The 24661-nt window shown below is 40.8% G+C and overlaps 1 protein-coding gene and 1 long non-coding RNA gene across 4 annotated transcripts in view; one reads left to right on the plus strand and one right to left on the minus strand.

The window, feature by feature from the left end:
* Positions 1-7269: 7269 nt before the first annotated feature.
* Positions 7270-24661, plus strand: part of KPNA1 (karyopherin subunit alpha 1) — a 101788-nt gene continuing 84396 nt past the window's right edge. The window contains exons 1-2 of one of the 3 annotated variants that reach the window (XM_017858199.1): positions 7270-7496; positions 9140-9242. The gene's annotated coding sequence lies outside the window, so the exon portion shown is untranslated. Of the gene's footprint in view, positions 7497-9139; positions 9243-10734; positions 10963-11180; positions 11251-24661 lie in introns of those variants that run through there. The other 2 variants (XM_017858197.1, XM_017858198.1) reach the window with 2 other exon arrangements.
* Positions 8077-10701, minus strand: LOC108519293 (uncharacterized). Its single transcript, XR_001882597.1, has 3 exons — positions 10497-10701; positions 9492-9723; positions 8077-8683 (listed from the first exon to the last, which is right to left on the minus strand). It is a non-coding gene; the product is annotated as an uncharacterized LOC108519293 (long non-coding RNA).

Genomic DNA, 24661 nt, shown 5'->3' on the forward strand with positions numbered 1-24661 from the left:
AAGTTATTTTTATGTTGATGATGTCAGTGATAATTTGTTTCAAGGAACAATTATTAGTGCCTTTGCTATAGACACAGGAACTCAGAACCAGGAGGAAGTGATTATTTGGAAGACTAGAGAGAGAATAGATGTTAGCACCCAAATCAGCAATATCATTTACCAGATTATAATATCTTTTTATTTATTTTTCCTTTATCAGACCCAAAATACGGAGCTGGCATATACTTCACCAAGAACCTCAAAAACCTGGCAGAGAAGGCCAAGACAATCTCTGCTGCAGATAAGCTGATCTATGTGTTCGAGGCTGAAGTACTCACAGGCTCCTTTTGCCAGGGACATCCGTTAAATATTGTTCCCCCACCACTGAGTCCTGGAGCTGTAGATGGTTATGACAGTGTGGTTGACAATGTCTCCAGCCCTGAAACCTTTGTTATTTTTAGTGGTATGCAGGCTATACCTCAGTATTTGTGGATATGCACCCAGGATTATGTACAGTCACAAGATGACTCATTAGGACCAGTGAGACCCTTTGCACAGCATCCTTGGAGGGGATTAACAAGTGGCAGCCCCGTTGATTAATCTCTACATCATTTTAACAGCTGGTACGCCCTTACCTTGGGTGAACTAACCAAATAATGACCATCGATGGCTCAGAGAGTGGCTTGAATATATCCCATGGGTTATCTGCATGGACTGACTGGGTTATTGAAAGGCCTAGCCACATACTGGCATCTTAGTGCCTTTATCTGTCTTTATGTCTTGGGGTTGGGGTAGGTAGATACCAAATGAAAAACTTTCAGGACATTCCTTCCTCTTGAAGTTGTTCTTTAATCTCCTTTACTAGAGGAGATAAATATTTTGCATACAATGAAGAAACTTTTCTAGTATATAACCCAGGCCTTTTATTTTCTAAGATGATGACAGTATAAGAATATTAGGAAAACAGCATGATTTTAGATTTTCCAGAGAATATTATAAAGTGTTTTAGATATGAAAATAAATCATCTTTGTCTGATTAACTGGCTCTGAAAAATTATGTGTAAAATGAAACAATTTGAAGTGGAAGGACATAAAAAAGCTGATACTCTGTTTGGATTCAGCTATATCAAGTAATGCCACTCAAACACCATGAGGACATATTATCAATGCACCAAATATATATTGACCACCAGATGCATTTCAGCCACTTTGTGGGTCCTGGGATATGATGTCGGACAAGACAAATGTCTTCACAAACCTTTTAGCCTGAATAATCAAAAAGGCAGCCATGGACAACTTAACAAGTGTGATTAGATATAACAAAAACAGAAGTACAGACTCTGTGGAAAAATTTAAAAGGGAGAGGGATACATTAATCAGGGGCTTGGGGCAAGGCCTCCTAAAGCAAGTGAAATTCAAGCTGAGAACATAAGGGATGTAGCAAATCAGGAGCAGTCAGAAGAGTTGTTTAGGTAGAGAGAATAGCCCTTATAAAGGCTGAATCTGCTGTAACTATGCCCAAAGTTGACTACAGAGTTCTACTTGCAATGTAGAGGCCAGCTAATTTCACCATGCATCTCTTGGCTACTTTTAAATCCATATTTCTCTGTACTTCCAAACTTTCCTGACCTCACATCCTCAACCCCTGGCACAGAACACTTCCTCCTCTTCCTTGCCTTACCTTACTAGCATTCTCCCTGTTGAAAGAAGTGTGATTGTTGTCTCATATGGCACTGCCCTTGGATCTGAGTAAGAGGCGATCTGCCTTTACCCCTGGATTGAGAGGCCCCCTGCCTTAGGCTCCTTACTTAAGAGGGTCTCATTCTAGCCCTCCTGCAGTTGTGCACATGCTCACAAGGTGAGGACTCCACAGGGCTAAGAGATTGGATTCATCTGGACCCTGCACTTTTCATTCCTAAATCACCCACTAGGAAAGCGGAGCCCCCAAATTTCCTGCCCTAACAGCTCTGAGTCTACTTCCAGGGCTTGATTGGGTCTCTTTCTTGCATCCCTCCTCCTGAGTGTGGACTGTACCAGAGTCTGCATCAAGAATAGCCAATGGATGACCATTTGTATGTATGAGGCTTGGACATGGATGCTGAAGTGTCCACACATGCTTGAGGCCTGTGGTGCACAGCTGAGCTGAGAGTGAGAGGACAGATATGAAAGACCTAGCTGGCCAGGTGCTATGGCTCACTCTTATAATCCCAACACTTTGGGAGGCCAAAGTGAGAGGATCACTTGAGGCCAGGAGTTTGAGACCAGCCTGGGCAACATAGTGCAACCCCCATCTACACACACACACACACACACAGAGAGAGAGACAGACACACACATAGACACACACACACACACAAATTACCTGAAGGATTGCTTGAGTCCAAGCATTTGAGGCTGCAGTGAGTCATGATGGAGCAACTGCACTACAGCCTGGGTGACAGAGCAAGACCCTGTTAAGAAAAGAAAGAGAGAAAGAGTGAAGAAAGATCTAGTTTGTGCTTAATAGGAATTTTAAAAGAGAATGGAGGAGAGTCAGTGTTCACAAGGGTAAATAAGAAGAAATACATACAAAGAAACAGCCAGATATTAAAAGCAGCTGAAGAGAACAGCCAAATCATCTACAAAGGAAAGACAGACTGACAGCCCATTTCTTTGTTTGGCAGAATGATGTCATTCCCACACAGGTGGGCCCAATCTAATCATGAAAGTCTTTAAAAGTAGAGAATGCTTACTAGGTGGGTCAAAGAGATGGCAGCATGGGAAGAATTTGATCCTGAGATGTAGGAGGCTATGTGCAAGGATCAGAGAGGAGCTTCTAAGAGTAAAGGGTAGCTCCCAGTTGACAACCAGTGAGGAAACATACCTCAGTCCTTTACCTGCATGGAACTGAATCCTTCCAACACTTGCATGAGCAAGGAACAAACTCAAGAACCTTCAGAAAGGAATAAAGCCAGCTGACCAACACCTTGATTTTAGCCCAGTGAGATCCATTCCTGACTTTTGACCTACAGAACTTTGAAACAATGAATTTGTGCTCTTTCAATCCAGTAAAGTCATGGTAATTTGTGACAGCCATAAAAAAATGAATACACTTTTCAATAGCAACAATGAAAGTCTGAAGACGTTAGTATATTTCCAAAGGGCTGAGAGAAGTTAACTGTTAGCCTAGAATTCTACAATTAGCTGAAGTTTCATTTTGCCATAATTTTTGAATAAAGACACTAACAGATTGTGTTAGTCCATTCTCACACTGCTGTAAATAATTACTACCTGAGACTAGGTAATTTATAAAAAAAAGAGGTTTAATTGACTCACAGTTCCACGGGCTGTATAGGAGGCATGGCCAGGGAGGCCTCAGGCAACTTACAAACATGGTGGAAGGGTGAAGGGGAAGCAAGCACATCTTCACGTAGCAGCAGGAGAGAGAGAGGGAGAGAGTGAAGCGGCTGGTACTACACACCTTCCCTCCCCCAGCATTGGGGATTACAATTCAACATAAGATTTGGGTGCAGATACAGAGCCATACTGTTTCACAGATCATCGAAAACCGAGTTTACCAACAATGGGCTTTCACTTATAGAACTTAAAATTTAAAGGATATATTAATACTTCAGGATGAGGGGAGAAATCAAAGAAAACTTTAAGCTGCAAGAAGGCATTTGAGCAAAGAAACGGTAAATATGGACACATCATGATGACCATTGTCTTTATAAAGCAACATATAGAAATGTCTAATTTTGGCAATAAGACTGAAATAAAATACTGGAAAATGAACTATGTAATACGGTAGAGTGGTGACTACAGTTAAAATGTTTAATAGTCCTCACACTGGGCCAGGTGCTATGGTAGGCACTTGTAGTCCCAGCTACTCTGGAGGCTGTGGCAAGGGGATCCCCTAAGATCAGGAGTTCAAGACTGTAGTGTGCTATAATTGCACCTGTGAATAGCCACTGCACTTCAGCCTGGACAACATGGCAAGACTTCATCTCTAAAGAAATAAATAAGTCCTTGCAAGAGGAGATTGGAGATGTTAAGTTTATTAAGCACATTGACAATTAACAGCAGCCACTAAAAGAAGAGAAATAAAGCATGTAACTTCCAAATAGTAGGCAAAAAAAAATTGAATTTAAAAAGTCAGGGCTGGTCGTGGTAGTGTGTGGCTCTAGTCCCAGCTACCCAGCAGATGAAGGCGGGAGGATTGCATGAACCCAGGAGTTTGAGGCTGCAGTGAGCCATGATTGTACTATTTCACTCCAGCCTGGGTGACAGAGACCCCAACTCAGGAAACCAAAAAAAAAAAAAAAAAAAGAAGAAAGAAAATGTCAGGGAAAGTAGGGAAGGAGGAAAAATAAAGCAAAAAGAAAGAAAGAAAGATTAAACAATATGAAATGGTAGAAATAATTCCAAATGTATATGTGATCACAATATGTGTAATTTGGATTAAACTTGCTAGGTAAATCACAGATTAACAGATTGTATTCTAAAACACTACATATTGTTTGTAGGAGACATAACAAAAATCATTAAACTACAGCAAGATCAAAAATTAAAAAATGGAAAAAATGTAATTAGCAAACACTAACCAAAAGAAAGCTGGTACAGCTATATTAAAATTGGACAAAATAGGCTGAGTGCAGTGGCTCACGCCTGTAATTCCAGCACTTTGGGAGGCCAACGATGGCGGATCACTTGAGCCCAGGAGTTCAAGACCAGCCTGGGCAATATAGTGAGTCCTGCTCTCTACAAAAAATACAAAAATTAGCCAGGCATGGTGACACGTGCCTATAGTCCCAGCCACTTGGGAGGCTGAGGCAGGAGGAATACTTGAGCCCAGGAAGTGGAGGCTGCAGTGAGCTGAAATCACACCACTTCAGCCTGGGCAACAAATTGAGGTCCTGTTTCCAAAAAATAAAATAAAATAAAATAAAATCAGGCAAAATAGATGTTAAGTTGAAAAGGATTATTAGGGATAAAAATAGCTACCTGATAATAACAAAAGGTTTAATTCATCAGAAATAGACATAAAACTAAGCCCATATGCATTTAATAGCGTAGACTCAAACTATTTAAAGCAAAACCTGACAGAATTATAGGCAAAGTGGACAAATCCACTATCCTAATGATTTAACAGCTCTCTCAGTAATTTGTAGATGACCCAGTAAAAAAAAAATTAGTGAGAATATAGAATTGAGTTACACAGTTTTTATTTAATTTATATGTATAGAAATCCTCACACAACAATGAGAGAATACATTAAATATACTGAATATTCTTAAATACACTGAGCAGTTATGTATATTGACCATATTCCAAATTTAACAATTTTCTTTCTATTTATTTACTTTTGCCAAAGACCCTAGATAAGAAATCACTAAATTCAACAGTTTTAAAGACATTCTCAGTTGGTCTATGTTGTCTGGCCATCATCCATTATGCAATTAACATATAATTCAATTTTAAAAATAGCTTAAAATAAATCTGTTTGGAAATTAGATATAATCTTCAAAATAATATCCCATGGGTCCTGAAAACATAACAAAATAGAAACTATTTAGAACTGAATGATAATGAAAATAATATTACCACAGCTTGTGACATAAAGCTAAAATAGTGCTTAAATTCTTTCTAAGCTTAAAGGTTATATTAAGAAAAATAAAGGAATAAATCAATGAGCCAGGCAGACATCTAACTTAAGGTAAGAAAAGAAAATCAGAACAAACTTGAAGAAAGAAAATATAAACAGAAAATAGTGAAATAGAAACAATATCCAATGCAGAGAACAGTAAAATGAATAGCTGTTTTTTGGTAAAGATTAAAGAAACAGACAAACCTTTGGTAAGACTGATCAAGAAAATATAAGAAAAGGTACAAATAAAGGAAGAATAAAGGTACAAATAAAGGAATAATGGAAGAATGTAACCAAGACACACTAGAGATCTAAAAGTAGTAACTAGAAACAGTTTTGTGCTAATAAATTCAAAATTTGGACAAAATATAGACTTTCTTAGAAAAATATAATTTACCGAAATTGATTGAAGAACTAGAAATCCTGAATTTTCTAATATCTATTAAATAAATTGAATTGGCATTTAAAAATTTACCTACTAAGCAAACCGGTAAATACAGCAGGCTAAGATGATTTTGACTTTATTAGTGAATTCTACAACGTATTCAAAGAACAGATTATTCTAATCTTAAATAAAATCTTCCAGAGAACAGAAATAGAGGGAACACTCCCCGACAATTTTTTTAGGGCAAGTATAACCTTAATACCAAAAAATAGAAAACAGTATAAGATAAAAAAATTATAGATGAATTAAATTATGTAAGTAGATGTACAAATTCTAAATAAAATATTAGCAATTATAATTTGGCTCTGTGTAAATAAGTAAATCATAGTCAACTTGGGTTTACCTCAGAAATGCAAGGATAATTTAACTTTCAAAATCAATTAGTGTAACTCACCATATAAATATGTTAAAAGTTGTGCTCATTTCAATATATAGAGAAAAATCACCTGATAGACAATTCTTTAAAGGATAGCTACCAAAACAAGTATTTCATGATTAAACATTATAATGATTCCCCATGAAATAATGAGACGATAAATGCTTCCTGTTACTACTCATCAGCAATCAATTAGAGTTCCTGTCCAACAAAATAAGAAAGAAAAGAGGGCCGGGTGCGGTGGCTTATGCCTGTAATCCCAGCACTTTGAGAGGCCAAGGCGAATGAGTGGATCACCTGAGGCCAGGAGTTTGAGACCAGCCTGGCCAACATAGCAAAACCCTGTTCCTACTAAAAATACAAAAAATATTAGCCAGTTGTGGTGGTGCACACCTGTAGTCCCAACTACTTGGGAGGCTGAGTCAGGAGAATCACTTGAATCTGGGAGGTGGAGGCTTCAGTAAGCTGAGATCATGCCACTGCACTCCAGCCTCAGTGACAGAGCAAGACTCCGTCTCAAAAAAAAAAAAAAAAAAAAGAAAAAAAAAATGTGTTCCCTCTAGCTCTTAGGTGACTTGACTTGAAAACTGGAGTTTCAAATTGTCATCTTGATGTCTATTAAGATTTTCACAAAATCACAGAAACATAAAATGAAGAGTATCATATCTTGGCCAAATACAAACTAGACTTAGCTCATTTATTTGCTTTTGATGTAAATGATAATTTTGATGAATTCTATTCAGTCTCTTAACTTCTTACCAAATAAAATGAAAGGATCTCATCTGCTAAACAATGCTAAAAGAGAGCTGTGATTTGCCTACCTGAGATATGGAGGCTTTGATAACGAAAGTTTTTGGTCATTTCAATTTCCTCAAAATGTACAGAAGCACTTAATAAAATTTTTGATTTTACAGAAATGGAAGGAGATAGATTGCTTAAACACGTGCCTATAAGGTGGTTATCACTGAAGCTGGCCACAGAAAAGATGTTAAAAGGTTGGCTTGCCATAAAATATCTTTAAGTGTGGAACAAAACAGCATGGTCTGCTTCAATTTGGAAATACATTGAAGGTAAGAATGGAGAGAAGGTTTATGATGAAACAGAAATAAACCTGCTGGTTCTCTGAAACTGTCTGATAATCCTCGAAGAGGCCATAGGTAATACCTGTTTCATTAGTTCTATTGTATACATTCTTTAAAAAATTCTTACACTTATTTTTCTCAAGAATATAATATAGCCTACAAAATTCAAATATGCAATAGAGCTAAATTGGTACACCAGAGGAAAGAAATCTTATGAATTTGTTGTATTTTTCTCACACATATTATTTGCTCAGTTAGTCCCTCTATTTATTACTACTAGCTGCTTTTTTTTTTTTTTTTTAAAGAGACAATGTCTTGTTCTGTCACCCACACTGAAGTGCAGTGGTGTGCTCAAACTCCTGGTGTCAAGTGATCCTCCCATCTCAGCCTCCTGAATAGCTGGGACTACAGGTGCGACTTACCATGGCTGACTAATTTTTTTGTGTGTTGAGATGGGGTCTTGTTATGTTGCCCAGGCTGGTCTGGAACTCCTGGGTTCAAGTGATCCTCCTGCCTCAGCCTCCAAAAGTGCTGGGATTACAGGCATGAGCCACTGTTCCCAGCCTGCTATTTTATTTAATTGCATTTATGCAACAGAAAAGAAATACAACAGAATACACAATTCTAAGTAAATATCTATTTTCATGTTTTATGGTCAAGTAATTTATATGTTAGATTGGAAAAAATGTAAAAAGCCAGACATTTCTAACTGTTAGCAAGTGAAGAGTATCTTATATACCGTTTATAGAGTACAAATTGGTACAATTACTTTATGAAATAATCCAGCAATATCTAGTATATTAGTTTTCTATTGCATAATAAATTACCATAAATATAGTATCTTAAGACACATTTATCATCTCACAGTTTCTGTGGACCAGGAGTCCAGGCACAGTTTAGCTGTTTCCTTTGCTCGGGATCTCACAAAACTGCTATCAAGGTGTAAGTCAGGCTGTCTTCTCATCTGGAGGCTGACCTCTCTCAGGGTGTTGGCAGAATTCATTTCCTTGTAGTTGTATGACTGAGGGCCCTGGCTTCTTACTGGTTGTCAGCTGGAGGCTGCACTCAAGTTCTAGAAGCCATCTGTAGTTCCCTGCCATGTGGTCTTCTCCATAGGCAGTTCACAACATGACAGCTTGCTTCTTCAAGGCCAGCAGCGAATCTCTAGCTCCAGTCTGGAAAGACAGTCTTATATAATGAAAAGGAATCATGGGAGTGACATCCTATCATCTTTGCCATATTCTGTTGGCTAGAAGTAAGTCAAAGGTCCCACCTACACTCAAGGGGTGGAGATTATATAGGCAACACCAGGGACCAGAGATTATGGGGGCCATCTTAGATTTCTGCCTAATATATATAGTAAGGTTAAAGATGCAATGTCCTAGGATCTAGCAGTTTCCCTATACACAGTAGAGATGTACAAGAATGTTCATAGCAGCACTGTTTGTGATAACAAAAAATACTGTTCTATAATTTCAAATTTCTCAAAATATAAAATGATATTGTCAGAGAGACATTAGCTTATAAAACATCATGTACAGTAAGATAACACTTTTGTAAAAGTGACATACATAGGACTTCAACTTCCAGCAATGGCCTACTGTTGTTTTCAATCAACCTTTCCACTACAGAGAACGACTGAACAAAATATAAAAACGTTAATGTACTGAAGAGCTACCAAGGAAGTGAGAATTTGTGAGTGCAAGATCTGGAAGAAAAAGGAAGCCACCAGAGGTGAGCCTGATACTTGTCATCATTTTTCCAAAGCTAAGGTGATTGCTGACTCTGAAAGCAGTGGCTGAAAAAGTGAGCAGAGTTTATGGTTGTCTCATGGGCCTTAGAAGGCCCACCAAAGAGAAGAGGCCAGAGTAAATACCCCAGACTTTTGGATGGGACATCAAGGACTAGCTAGGATTAAGGGTGAACCGGAAATAAATTAGTTTTCCCGAAATCTGAAGACCAGCTCTGAATAATCAATCTTACCTCCTTATTGGAATAAGGTGATCTGTCTTCACTGTAGCTGTGGTCAGGCAAACTTGCCCTTAAGTCTCTCCTGGTGAACACACCTTCCCTTTCCCCAGCCACATTGCTCAAACTCAACTCTGATCTTAGTAAACACATCGCGGGAGAATGCTGATGAAGCAGAGTAAGTCCAGGACAAATGAACATTGCATAACCTAGGATTCAGGTAGAGTGGTCCTCTCTCTTCTCTTCCCTGGGACATTTATAAATGTATTAATCTACCTCATCTCTTTCACCTTGCTTCTTGGCATATGTTTTAAATCTATCTACTATTCTGTGACCCCTGCTAGGCTGGCTTCAGTTTTTCTTTTGAAGCCACTACTCCATTTGCTCCCCCAAAGAATTCCATCAAATTTAACATTAACAATCATTTGCTCCAAGTTTTCGTTTGAGAGCACTTGAGAGTAAAACGAGTATTTGTGTTTCATGTAGTTTCTTAATTATTATTATTATTATTATTATTATTATTATTATTTTTGAGGCAGGGTCTCACTCCGGTTGTCCAGGCTGGAGTGTAGTGGCGCGATCTCGGTTCACTGCAGCCTCATCGTCAACCCCGGGCTCAGGTGATTCTCCCACCTCAGCCTCCACAGTAGCTGGGACTTCAGGCGCCCGTCACTACGCCTGGCTAATTTTTGTATTTTTAGTAGAGATGGGGTTTCGCCATGTTGCCCAGGCTAGTCTCAAACTCCTGGCCTCAAGTATTCCACCCGCCTAGGCCTCCCAAGGTGCTGGGATTACAGGTGTGAGCCACTGCACCCGGCACTTAATTATTTTTGATACTACTCATACATTATCAAGCAAAGGGGATGGGAGATAACTAAAAAAGGAATGTCCAGAAGCTTCTTGCATTCATGCTGCATGTGAGCCCTTTAGACACGAGGCGCTGACCTACTAATTTTGTAATACTCCCTCAGTCTTCAATCATTCCATCATTCATTCCATCAACGCGTATTAGTTACCTACTTTGTTAGAAGCTATACAGAGGTGAACATCGATCCGCCCTGGAAGAGCTTAGCAAAGACAGGTTTGTACATATAACTTTCTCCAACCTTTGTCATGGTCTGCAAACCTCCTTCTTAGCGAGACCCTCCCTCTCCGCTCCCTGATCCCCGACTCTTCACAGGCTGGGCTAGAACCGCCAGGAACGTGCGGCGAGAGAGCGTTACAGGACTACGTCTCCCGGCAGACTCTGCGGCAAGCGCCGGAGGGGCGCGCTTAGGCGCTCGGGCCGGCCCCCGCACGCAGGCGCACTGCGAACGCCGGCTGAGCTGAGTCTTGCTGCTCGGTGCGCGGCGGCGGAGAGCGAGGCCTGCTGAGCACCGCCGAGGCGCGGGCCAGCTCTTCGAGGTTGTGTGCGGGAGCGGCACGGCGGGCGGGCGAGCGAGGGCTCACTTGAGCGGTGGCACCGGGATCGGTTGCCTTGAGCCTGGTGAGTGCGGAGGCTTTGCGGCCCCGGCCCCTCCCCCTCCCGCCGGCAGATCCGGGCAGTTCCGGAGGGACTCGGGAGAGGCCCTGGGGCGAGGGCGGGCGCCGGCCGGGCTTCGAGCCGCGGTGCCTGGGCCCGGACGCTCGCTCCGCGTCCGTGCGTCACGGGCCCTGCTGTCCTAACGGCCGCGCGGCCGGCGGAGGAGAGGGTGGGGGTGGGGAGCCCTGGTGTGATCGCCATCGGGAACGCCGGTCGAGGCGGGGTGGGGCGGCGTGGCGCGGCGGCAGGGCTGTAAGCGGCGCCGGGGACTGCGGAGTGTCGAGGCAGCGGGCGGAGAGGAGGCGAGCGCGGAGCCTGCGCCGCGGCTGGGCGGCGGGCGGGAGGCGGGGGTGGGCCGTGCAGAGCGCTGTGACAGAGGCAGGAAGGAGCAGGGGTGGCGTGTAAAATTTCTAACCCTGGCAAGAAGGGACCGTCTTGGGAATTCACAAGTTACAGCCCGGGTCGGAGCCGGCGGTCCGGAGGGAGGTAGGGGAAGCGGGGCGGGGGGAGGGGAGGTGGAGACGACCGGCTGCAGTTTACAGATGTCATAACAACAGGGGCCTGGAGCGGCTGATCGGGGGTGTGGTAATTACAGGAATGACAGAACTTGGTCTGCACACCGCGTGTTAAAGTGGCGATGCGAGGGAAACAGCGAGGTATCAGATTAAGCTTACAACTGGAGGATAAAACTGAAGGATGACTGGAGTCAAGGGAGTCGTCATGAAGTAATGTTTTTAGGATTGGGTCGTGTTCCACTTTTAAATGAAAGCGTTCAAAATATTTCGTTTTTAAGGTTTCAACTCGGAACAAACGATTGCCGAATTTTTGTGTTTTAAAGAGATGGGGTCTCGCTATGTTGTCCAGGCTGTACTCCCAGCTCCTGAGCTCAAACTGGCCTCCTGCCTTGGCCTCCCAAGTAGTTGGGACTAGTCTCGGGCAACCACACCCAGCAATGAAGAGTATTTTTTTTTTTCTGAAACGAGTACTGTCAAGTATTCTTAACTTGAATTTCACCCTTTTTTCCTTAAATAAACGGTTGCTTAAAAATCTCTATTAGTAGATAAGGTGATTTCCCCTCTCCTGTTTTTTTTTTTTTTTTCTTAAGAGATGGAGTCTTGCTTTGTTTCCCCGGCTGGTCTGGAACTCCTGGCCTCAAGGCATCCTCCCCACTACCTGGAACTACAGGCGGGTGCCACCAACAAGGCTCATTCTCGACATTGTTTTTTTCTTAACTAGCTTTTGCATTTGTACTATTTTGAAAGCAGTCCACAAGTTATTTTTCCCTCCTTTTTAAAGATTAAAGAAATGAAAATTTAATTTTTCAAAGGAAAGTAAGAATGAGTTCTGTTGTATTTTTACTGAAATAATATATTCCTGGAAGGCACTGTTTTATGGATAGATGAGATGTAAGAGAAAGTAAAGGCATTAACATTTATTGAGGTCTTTTTCAGGTATTGTGTTAAATGCTTTATATATATTAAAAACATTTAAATCTGAAATATCTGTTAATTTTTCTATTTTACATATGAAAGCATTGACAATCAAATGTTAAGTAATTTACCTAAGGTCTTCTAGCTCTTGTTGAGAACAACCTTAGAACCCAAAGTTACTGCCATTTAAATTATTTCTCTCCTTTCATACTTTTTCGTTGTGTTTTCTTTATTTAATCCGTTCAATCAACGAATACTTATAGAGTGATCTTNCTTTATATATATTAAAAACATTTAAATCTGAAATATCTGTTAATTTTCTATTTTACATATGAAAGCATTGACAATCAAATGTTAAGTAATTTACCTAAGGTCTTCTAGCTCTTGTTGAGAACAACCTTAGAACCCAAAGTTACTGCCATTTAAATTATTTCTCTCCTTTCATACTTTTTCGTTGTGTTTTCTTTATTTAATCCGTTCAATCAACGAATACTTATAGAGTGATCTTCTAGACTTGGGATATAGTCGCGATCAAAACTCACTGTCACTGTTCTCATGGAATTTATAGTGTAGCGGGGAAAGCTAATACTACAAATATTGACTGCATAACATTTTATCAGTTACAGTTGAGTAGCAACTGTAAAGCACTCTACTAAATAGTAAAAGGCAGTTGAAATGGAAGCAGACAACATAAGCCTTGAGGAGTTTACAGTCCTGTAGGGCAACAAAACATACATTTATGAAAACCTAGAATAAACTAAATGAGAAAGGTATCACCTGAAATCACTGTTCTTGCATTATGTTATTTTTTATTTTATTTTTTTTCGGGGCGGGGGGAACTTGCTCTGTTGCCCAGGCTGGAGTGCAGTGATGCTATCTCGGCTCCCTGCAGGCTCCCTGCAATCTCCGCCTCCTTGGTTCAAGCAGTACTCCTGCCTGAGACTGCTGGGACTACAGGCGCATACAGCCACACCCGGCTAATTTTTTGTATTTTAGTGTAGATGGGGTTTCACCGTCTTGCCCAGGCTGGTCTGGAACCCCTGAGCTCACGCAGTCCGCCCTCCTCGGCCTTCTGAAGTGCTAGGATTACAGGCATGAGCCACCACGCCGGGCTGCATTATGTTACTTTAGAAAGTGGTTCTCATACAAGTTTCTTCACAGAACTATGATTTAATATACATCTTATCTAGAACTGATACATACCAAAAGGGGCCATGAAAAACATATTTTCTTCATTTATATCTAATGAAGAAATTTCTAATTTATTTATTGGTTCCTATAAAATACAGACCTTAGACAAATTCTTCCTAAGACCCCAGTATTAAGCTTTTTTTTTTTTTTAAACAAATGACTGGTGTTATTAGATTGTTTTGTAAGCCATCCTGTTTCTCCATACTTTTGACTGTCAGGAGGCTCAGAGCTGTGTTCAATTTTTATAATTTTCTTTAGTCTCAACTATGTTAAAAATTATTTTATACGTAATCTGGAATTGCTGTCAGTTGTTTCCTGGATTATTTTCTTTATTCTCTGTTGCTCTCGATGGTCCTTTTCCATTTGAGAATAGGATTATATCCTATTGTTTTCATCTTCAGTGTTTTAGCAGTGTTTGTTGAATCAATGATAAAATAGAGTTTTAATGATTTATTAAGTCTGTGCTTTTAAGTCTGCCAGATTGTTTTTAGATGTATGAACACTGTGTATAAAATCAATTAAGACGTTTGATTTGGTCTTGCAAGTAAAGATGACTGACCTAGTGATAAAAGATAACTCCTTGTTTTGTTTTAAGGTATCTTTGTACTTTGCATGGTGTCATGAATTTAGCCATAATACGGAAGAAAACATTGGAAGTGGTGAACAGTTAAGTTAGCTGATTTGGGCTGATTTCTCTCTTTCACTGCAGTAAGCAGGAGATGGCCTCAGGCCAACTGGAGACCAGATAGGGCCGACATTAGAAAATTTTGAGGTTGTACATTGGAAGAGTAGGGATGAAGACTATGGGAATGTACGTTTCTTTCTTTTTTTTAAGATGTTACAAATCTACAAAACAGAACATGAGAAAATGGTTCTGTCCAAGTGCTGTAGACTAATTGGGACAGTTCTTGAAAGCAGGCAGTGATCCAGAATGTGGATAATGGGGATAATCTCCTTCATATAACAACAGTAATGCTGCCCTTCATATACAAAGATAAGTCTGCTTACTCATCATGATTGATTTTCTAGTGTGAGGAGGGTTTTGTGCTGAGTTGTCCATGAGTCTCTATATACTCTGTGAGCAGTGAGGCAGCCTGCGGTCAGAATAGGTGTTTGCAGCTAACCAACTTAGAAAGACCTGCCGAAAATACTAACATCTGTTAATGGGTCAGGTTCTGCATCAGTTGCTTTCACTTAATTGTTCTTGCAAAACCATTTTGAGGAGGTGATTACGTGTGCAAGGTGATTGGGTAACTTGCCTTACTTCACAAAGTAGTGGGGTTGGGATTCAAACAGGGCTGTTTGTACTGTGTTCACATTGATCATTAAAGATTGGTTTTAGCCGTTCAGCCTCTTTGGCAAAACAAACTAGATGTAGTTTGTTTAACACTATGAAATAATACTGAAAATCTAATATAACCATCATGAGATTGTTCAAGTTCCTTGTTTTATCAACATTAAAAAATAATTTAAAATTAGAATATCTGAAAAAGCAGCTGCTCCCTGTCTCAGCCTCTGCACTTGAGAAGCTACCATTTTCTTTCTCCTAGCTGTTTCTTCTTGTGTTTGCTTTCATATTTACAAATACAGTGACTTGTTTTTATTGCTATTTCATGATACAGCAATTATAGATATTATTGGCTTTCTTCTAAGTAAGATGATCCTTAGTGTTTCACATATATATTCACCTCACCTGCTACATGCACACACTGACTCTACCATCCTCCAAATATAGTTACAGGTGTTTATTAAACCAATATTTAGTGTTTACAATATTATAACTATATAAATGTTAACAGCTGACCCATGTAGAGTACTATGACATCATTTCTTCTCTTGGTAAATTTTTGTTTTTCTAGAAGTTAGTATTTTTTGTTGTTGTTGGCTTCATTTCGTGAGACAGCTAACCTGGAACCTCTTAATGCAATTAGGAGTGGTTACTTTCTAGGCCTATTTCATAGTTGTTTTCCTGGGACTTCTCTTTTCATCATCCTTAAAATTATTTGCCCTCTCTAGTACTGGTTCCCGTTTACTGTTTCCTGTATTTTCTTTCTTGATTTACTTCCTTGGAGTACGTTTTTTAGTAGCTTTCTGAGAAAGGATACATGCAAAACAAAACTTTTCTGACATCTTACGTGACTGAAAAAAATTTTATTCTGACTTCACATTTGATCAATAATTTGGGTATAAAATTCTGAGCTGAAGGTAACTTTTACTTGAAGTTTGCAAGTCATAGTTCTATTGTTTTCTTTCTTCCAGGGTTACTGTTGAAATCCAAAGCCAATCTGATTCTTCATTTGTATGTGATCTTCCCTTACTGACCCCCAATCTCTAGAAGCTTTTAGGGTATTTTTAACCCTTGAAATTCCGTGATGATACGTCTAGGTATGGGTCTTTTTTTGTTTAAGGGCATTCCATGGACCTTTATAAGCTGGGAGTTCTTGTCCTTTAGTTCTGGGAAGTTTTCGTTATTATTTGGACGTTAGGTAAAAACAATTTTAGAATGAATTATGCTTCTCAGTTCTTGTCACACATCAGGTCATACAGGTCCTTTAAATTTTTCTCTTAAATTTCTGAGCCCTACTTCTGTTACCTCTTCCTATGACATTGTGGTTGGTAGATTCCTTGATTGTATATGAAACTGATAGGTGACAAAGTGCTAACAGCCCTCACTCGCAGCGCCTCCTCGGCCTCAGCGTCCACTCTGGCGGCGCTTGAGGGGCCCTTCAGCCTGCCGCGGCACCGTGGGAGCCCCTCTCTGGGCTGGCTGAGGCCGGAGCCTCCTCCCTCTGCTTGGGGATAGGTGTGGAGAGAGAGGCGCCGGCGGGAACCGGGGCTGCGCGGGCAGGAACCGGGGCTGCGCGCTGCGCTCGCGGGCCAGTGTGAGTTCCGGCGGGCGCGGGCTCAGCAGGCCCCGCACACTGAGCGGCTGGCCGGCATCGTTGGCCCAGGGCAGTGAGGGGCTTAGCACCTGGGCCAGCAGCTGCAGTGGTTGTGCCGGGTCCCCCAGCAGTGCCGGCCTGCCGGCGCTGCACTCAAATTCTCGCCAGGTTTGGCTGTTTCCCAGCGGCGCAGGGCTTGGGACCTGCAGCCCCCCGTCTCTGAGCTCTTCCCACTGCGGTGGGCTCCCGTGCAGGCTGACCCTCCCGGACGTGTGCCACCCCCTGCTCCTTGGCGCCAGGTCCCATCGACAGCCCAAGGGCTGAAGAGTGCAGGCCCGGCTGGGGGCTGGCGGGCAGCTTCACCTGCAGCCCTGGTGCAGGATCCACTGGGTGAAGCCAGCTGGGCTCCTGAACTGGACGGGGACTTGGAGAACTTTTGTATCTAGCTGGAGGATCGTACGTGCACCAATCAGCACTCTGTGTCTAGCTCAGGGTTCGTGAATACACCAATTGGTACTCTGTATCCAGCTAACTTAGTGGAGATTTGGAGGACTAGCCCTCTGTGACTCTGTGTCTAGCTCAAGGATTATAAATGCTCCAGTCAGCGCTCTGTGTCTAGCTCAAGGTTTGTAAACGCACCAATTGGTACTCTGTATCTAGCTAACTAGCACTCTGTGACTGTGTCTAGCTCAAGGATTGTAAACGTACCAATCAGCACTCTGTCAAAACGGACCAGTCAGCTCTCTGTAAAGTGGACCAATCAAGAGGATGTGGGTGGGGCCAGTTAAGGGAATAAAAGCAGGCTGCCCGAGCCAGCCAGTGGCAACCCCCTTGGGTCACCTTCCACACTGTGGAAGCTTTGTTCTTTTGTTTTTTGTGGTAAGTCTTACTGCTGTTTACTATTTGGGTCCACGCTGCCGTTATGAGCTGTAACACTCACCGCAAAGGTCTACGGCTTCACTCCTTAAGCTAGCAAGACCACGAACCCACCGGGAAGAACGAACAACTCCAGACACGCGCTGCCTTTGAGAGCTGTAACAGTCACCACGAAGGTCTGCAGCTTCACTCCTAACAGGGAGACCAAGAACCCACCAGAAGGAAGAAGCTCCAGACACATCTGAATGTCTGAAGTAATGAACTCCGGACACACCATCTTTAAGAACTGTAACACTCACCGCGAGGGTCCGCGGCTTCATTTTTGAATCAGTGAGACCAAGAACCCACCAATTCCGGACACAAAACGTTGTGAAATATGTAGTCGAGGTGTGTATGTTTAGATATTGTGATATAGACTTGCAAAGGTGTTTTTCTTAGTGGTTGAGAGTTCTTTTTTGCCCACATCTTTGCCGTTACTTGGTTTTATCTTTGTCTTTTTTTTTTTTTTTTTTTGGATACAGAGTCTTGCTCAGTCGCCCAGGTGGGATGGTGTGATCTTGGCTCACCACAACCTTCTCCTCCTGGGCTTAAGCCATTCTCCTGACTCAGCCTCACGAGTAGCTGGGATTACAGGGGCCCGCTACCTTGCCTGGCTAATTTTTGTATTTTTAGTAGAGATGGGGTTTCACCAGTTTGCCAGGCTGGTTTTGAACTCCTGACCTCAGGCGATTTGCCCGCCTTGGCTTCCCAAAGTGCTGGGATTCTAGGCATGACCTACTGCGTCCCACTGCTTTCTAGTTTTTGTCAGTCTGATGGGTATAAAAGTGGAATCTCAGCTGGGCACCATGGTGTGTGCCTGTAATCTCAGTTACTAAGGCTGTGACATGGGAGGATCCCTTAAGTTGGAGGGGCAGGGAAAATAGTATCTTTTTGTTTCAGTTTACATTTTCTGATTACTAGTGAATTTGAGCATCTCTTGGATCCATTTTGATTGTTATTTTTGATAATTGTTTTGTTCTTTGTTTTACTTTGCGTTTCCTTTTTGATTTGCAGAAGTTCCTTGTGGAGGTTAGATTTGAATAGTCTGTTGATACCAGCCTTGGAAAATATCTTTTCTAAGTCTGTCCTCCTTCCTGTTAATTTTGTCCATAGTGACTCTCATTGAACAGAGTCAAAATTTTGATGCTTTGTTTCTTTGATAGTCTTATCCTTATCAACTTTGTGTTCTTTTTTTGGAATTGGTATTTTTTGAATATTGGAACTCTTAGGTGGTTCTAATTTTCTCTCCCTTGCCCCCTATTTTCCATCCCTTAGTCTGTTTTGTTTTGTTTTTTTGAGAGATTTCTTCAGTATTATCTTCCAAGTCTTCTGTTGAATTTTAACTTCCATCCATATTTTAAATTTCATAGATCTCATTATAATTTCTTTTTTTTTTGAGATGGAGTCTCACTTTGTCGCCCAGGCTGGAGTGCAGTGGCGTGATCTCGGCTCACTGCAACCTCTGCCTCTCCAGTTCAAGTGATCTCCTGCCTCAGCCTCCTGAGTAGCTGGGGTTGCAGGTGCCCACCAACACATCTGGCTAGTTTTTGTATTTTTAGTAAAGAGGGGGTTTCACCCTGTTGGCCTGGCTGGTCTTGAACTCCTGACCTCAAGTGATCCACGCTCCTCGGCCTCCCAAAGTGCGTCCAGCCTCTCATTCTTATTTTATAGTATATTTGTGTTGTTTCATAGATGCTGTACTCTTTAGGGATATTAATGATGGTTTTAAAAATTTTGTTACCATTGTTGTCTTTTCTTTATTGAGGCTTTCCCCAGATGTCTGGTAGTCTTGTGGCTGTCCATTCATATTTAAGAATGAAGGGCCAAAAACTAAATTGGAAGCTCTAAAAGTGTGGCTTCTTGAAGGGTGGAGAGAGTAGGCCTTTTTTTGTGTTTAGGAGGGGTGGAGAGCATATACTCATAGGTTTGTTTCTCTCGGACTAGTCAGTTTCCCTGAGAGTCTCCAGTCTCTTGCCAGGAGAATGTGTATCTGGCTGCCATGTTTTGAGAACTCATTTTAGAAAAGGAGCTTGGGTTTTTACTGTTGTGCTCATGTAATTCTGTTTTCAATAAGACATTTCACCCCTACCCTCACCTCTCACCTGCATTGGTGCATCCATTTGAAGGGATTACTGAAGGATGGTTGTCTGGTTGTGAAGAGTGGAGGAGGAAATCGGGGCATGTGATGGCTGTTTTGTAGACTTTCAATGAACCTTCTGATTTTGAGCCCAACTCCTCACTACCTTAAGGAGGGATAGTACCTGGGTGATCTGTCTGAAGCCTCCTGTTTGTCGGTAGATAGTGTGAATCAGCTTCTTATTGACTTCTTTGTTTGCAGGTTAGGCTTCAGAGTTTTCCACTTTGCTAGTGACATAATTTGTCTATTTTATGGTTTCTTTTAGGTTTTGACATCATCTCTGATTCTCACCTATTCTCTATATGCTGTGGTTCTGGTTCATTTATTTGAAAAATATGTTTCTTTTATAATTTTAGTGTTCTACCATATCCACCGTTTTATTTCTTTACATAAACTCTTTGCTTTCTGACCTGTTCGTTCTTTCCATAGCATTTGAATGACCACCGTGTGCCCATTATTGATGATTCAAATTGAATTTCTGGCTTTCAGTTGTTAATATGATTTGGGAAGAAAAGCACATTCTATATGTGCTAATTCCTAATTTGAAATTTGAAAGCCCTCATAAGTGTACGCAAAATAGATATATTACAGTGGTTATTAAATTCAGTAATGGATATGAATTGAATGAAAGCAAGTTTTCGCAATTAAATTTTTTACTACTGAGAGAATGAGCCCTTTATTTCATCTTCTGGAAAGACTTGTCTTTTTTTTTTTTAACCCTTCCCAAAAAATCATTCAACTTTTAGATAAGAGATAATTTTTCTCCTTCATAAAGACCATAAAGATCAGAACTTCTGATGAAATAACAGCATACTGAGTTGAGAAAATACTAGCGAAAAGTACAGAAATTCAGTGTTTTAGGTAGGTTGATAAGCTTTATCATAGTAAAAATATGCTTTCAGCTCTACTTTTTGAAAGTTTTTTGGTATAATTAGTATATTGCTTAGCATAGAAAATTTGGAAGATAAAATATTTCCATATACAAATTNTTTTGAGATGGAGTCTTGCTCTGTTGCCCAGGCTGGAGTGCAATGGGGCCATCTCAGCTCGTTGCAAACTCCACCTTCTGGGTTCAAGTGATTCTCCTGCCTCAACCTCCCGAGTAGCTGGGATTGCAAGTGCCTGCCACCATGCCTGGCTAATTTTTGTATTTTTAGTAGAGATGAGGTTTTGCCATGTTGGCCAGGCTGGTCTCGAACTCCTGACCTCATGTGATCTGCCTGTCTTGGCCTCCCAAAGTGCTGGGATTACAGGCATGAGCCACTGTGCCCAGCTATATTTTGATTTCTTAAGTCATGAAATACTTTTCGAAAGTATAGAGAATAATGTAGGTTGGGTTTTTGTTCCCAGCATTCAGATTTTTCATGTTAGTGTTCTGTTTTCTCAATATATTGTGAACATTTCCTTTAACCAGGCCCTCATACTGGAACTTTTAGGTTGTTTACAGTCTTTCACTAGAATAATCACACTGCAGTGAATAGTCTTGCTCGTTTTATTTCCTTTATGTACATACCAGAAGTGGAATTACTGAATTCAGGGTTTGAGTTCTCCAAGTCCTTGACAAATATTTTCCTTTAAGTGTTTTGATATTGAGAATGTCTTTGGAGAACTTCCCAGCTTGGGAATCTATAGATACTGGGAGTTGGGGGGTCAGAATTTGGGTCAAAGGTTATGATAAACCTCTCAAAGGAAAACATTTGAAACTGGGCTGTGAAAAAAAATATGTATTGCCGTTGGATTATTGGTTAGAGCTATAAGATGAGGCCAGAAATGAACACCTATGAATCATATGTCTGCCACATTGACTTCTCACAGGAAAGGCTTTATTGTAGGGTTTTTCAAACTTTCCTTTCATTGAACACTGAAATGCTGTTAATAAAAATAAAGCTACTCTTTAATTATCTTGTAGGAAAAGAGTGGGTAGGATATTTCAAATTTTAATTTTCTTCTCTAATTTCTATTAAAATCTTAAACAGAACCAATACCGTTTGACTAGAAGCTGTTAACGTGAATAATTTATATTTTCAAATGAGCTGAACACTTTATATTTACACTCACACTTATTTAAATTCATAACTTTTTTGTAGTCATACTTTATTGTAGTTTTGGTTTTTAATAGTAAATGCATATCATATACTTTCTAGTAAAATTATGCCTGATTTATATGGTAGAATTAAATGTATTAGCATTTCAAGTTGTTCCACAAGAGTATTAAGGATTTTAAATATTCGGAACATTTAGAATGTGTTTGAGATTTACTGATTAGGTGAGCTGACTCAGTGCACTGAATATATAACATCTTGAATATAATAAAAATATAAACTCACTATTTTGGATTTAGATTGGTGGAGAATGGTATTCTCCAGAATGAATGAATCCAGACAAAAGGATCTTGCAGGACCAAGAAGTTTAGGCTTGATCTAAGAAGTGGTTAAAAACGCTGTAGTTCCTTGTCCATTGAAGTGATACAGTGAAAAGGGTATTGAGATTAATCTGAGGGCTGTGTGAAGGATGAATTGAGAAGCAGAGAGTCTGAGGTTAAGAATGCTGATTTAGAGTTGTTGTAGTTACCTAGGTGTCAGTTGACACAGACTTGAGCCAGGCTGGTGGCAGTGGGAATAGATAGGATCAGATAAAATCAAAGACTTTGGATAGAATAAGCAAAGTTTGATAATTGAGTAAGTGAACATGAAGGAGAAAGTGGGAGATCTTTTTTTGAAAGAATAGAGTGTGTTTCTATTTCACCACCAGTATTGCATCTTGTTTTTATTGCTTCTTTGGCTTTATTTCTCTAGAAAACGAGGAAGTTTAGGTGTAATGGCTTTAATTTTGAAGGCTTCTGATTCCTGAGAGGGTAGTTTGAAAAGTAATTGACGGTAACTTACAGTTTTTAATTAGTAGCTTAGGTGATAACACCTAAAAATACTTGCTTAGGATAAACTAATTTTCTCAGACAATTATTTTGTTATTCCTCTTATCACAGACATAGAGATTTATTTCCTTTCTTTCCTGTCAAAGCTGTCTTCAGTCCAACTTCAGCCTTCATTTTCAACTGTGTTTTACATTGGTTTAAAAATAAAACTTGTGCTCTACTATAGTGATTTTCAACTGCAGATGCATATCAGAATTCACTGGGTTTTTTTTTGTTGTTGTTGTTCTTTTTTTTTTTTTTGAGACATGCGGTGGTACAATCCTGGCTCACTGCAACTTCTGCCTCCCAGGTTCAAGCCATACTCATGCCTTATCCTCCCAAGTAGCTGGAATCACAGGTGCATGCCACCACACTGGCTAATTTTTGTATTTTTCATAGAGGCAGGTTTTCACCATGTTGGCTGTGCTGGTCTCGAACTCCTGACCTCAAGCCCACCCCTTGGCCTCCCAAAGTGATGTTATTACTGGTGTGAGCCACTGTGCCCGGCCGACTTGGGGATCCTAAAAGGAAGAAAAACCCAGAGGTGTCTGCTTCAGACACATTGATTAGACTCTTTTAAGAGGGACATTTGAGGTGTGTGTTTAAAAAATTCTCGGCCGGGCGTGGTGCCTCACGCCTGTAATCCCAGAACTTTAGGAGGCCAAGGTGGGCGAATCATGAGGTCAGGAGATCGAGACCATCCTGGCTAACACGGTGAAACCCTGTCTCTACTAAAAATACAAAAAATTAGCCGGGCGTGGTGGCGCGCACCTGTAGTCCCAGCTACTCGGGAGGCTGAGGCAGGAGAATGGTGTCAACCCGGGAGGCGGAGCTTGCAGTGAGCTGAGATCATGCCACTGCCCTCCAGCCTGGGTGACAGAGCGAGACTCCATCTCAAAAAAAAAAAAAAAAAATTCTCTCCCAACAGAACAAATGTAATCCCCTCTCTATCCTAAGAGGGGACAACCAATCTCATTTATGGATACTGGTGAGGAGATATTTATGTTATAAAAATCTCTCTCTCTCTCACCCAAAGTCTAAATACATCCATTGAAGTAATACAGTGAAAGGAGTGAAACTTAAAAATCTCCTCACTAGTATTCATAAATGAGATTGGTTGTCCCCCTTAGGGTGGGGAATCTAAATACACACATACATGCACGCACGCATGTGCAAACACACACACAATTTCTTAGAGTGGTTTTGGGTTCATAGCAAAATTGAATGGAAAGTACAGGGTTTCTGTCAACCCCTTGCCCCACGTGAATATAGACTCCCCCACCATCAGCATTGCACAAGCTCCAGAATGGCTCATTTGTTACAAGTAATGCTGTAGACTGAATGTTTATGTCCCCTCACAATTCATGTGTTCAACCCAGTCTCCAGTATGGTGGTGTTTGAAGATGAGGCCTTTGGGTGATGATAATGGAGCCCTCATGAATGTAATTAGTGGCCTTTCACGAGATCCCAGAGAGCTCCTTAGCCCCTTCTGCTATGTGAATACACAGTGAAAAAATGGTCATCTGTGAACCAAGAGGTGGGCCCTCACCAGATACTGGATCAGCCAGGATCTTGATTTGGACTTTCCAGCCTCCAGAACTATGAGGAATAAATTTCTATTGTTTATAAGACACCCAGTTGTTGGTGTTTTGTTACAGCAGGCTGAACAGGTTAAAACAATTGATGAACCAACATTGGCACATCATCCTCACCCTAAGTTCATGGTTTACATTATGGTTCATTCTTAATGTTGTACATTCTTTGGGTTTTGACAAATGTGTAATAGCCTGCATTAGCTACTGTTGTATCCTATGGAATAGTTTTCCTGCCCTAAAATTCTTCTGTGTTCCACCTATTCATCCTGCCTTCCCCCAAACACCGGGCAGCCACTGGATTTTTTGTTTGTTTGTTTCTGGTTTTACCTCTTCTAGAATGTCATATAATTGGAATCATAGCTGTGTTTTTTTCAAACAGCTCTCAATGTGGCAAATACAAAAAACAGAATTGGAAAGGGGTGATACGCACCATCACCAAGTGTGTTTATCCAAAGAAACAGGATCATTTGGTATTAGGAAGTCTGTTAATATAATTCACCATATTTAATAGTTCAAAAGAGAAAAATAATGACCATTTTAATAACTCCCAAGTATAAACTATACAGGGGCTACACAGTGGGAAGTATGCTTTTACATGTTGT

The sequence above is a fragment of the Rhinopithecus bieti genome, unplaced genomic scaffold (genome assembly GCF_001698545.2).
Source record: "Rhinopithecus bieti isolate Rb0 unplaced genomic scaffold, ASM169854v2 scaffold_48450, whole genome shotgun sequence".
NCBI classification, from domain to species: Eukaryota; Metazoa; Chordata; class Mammalia; order Primates; family Cercopithecidae; genus Rhinopithecus; species Rhinopithecus bieti.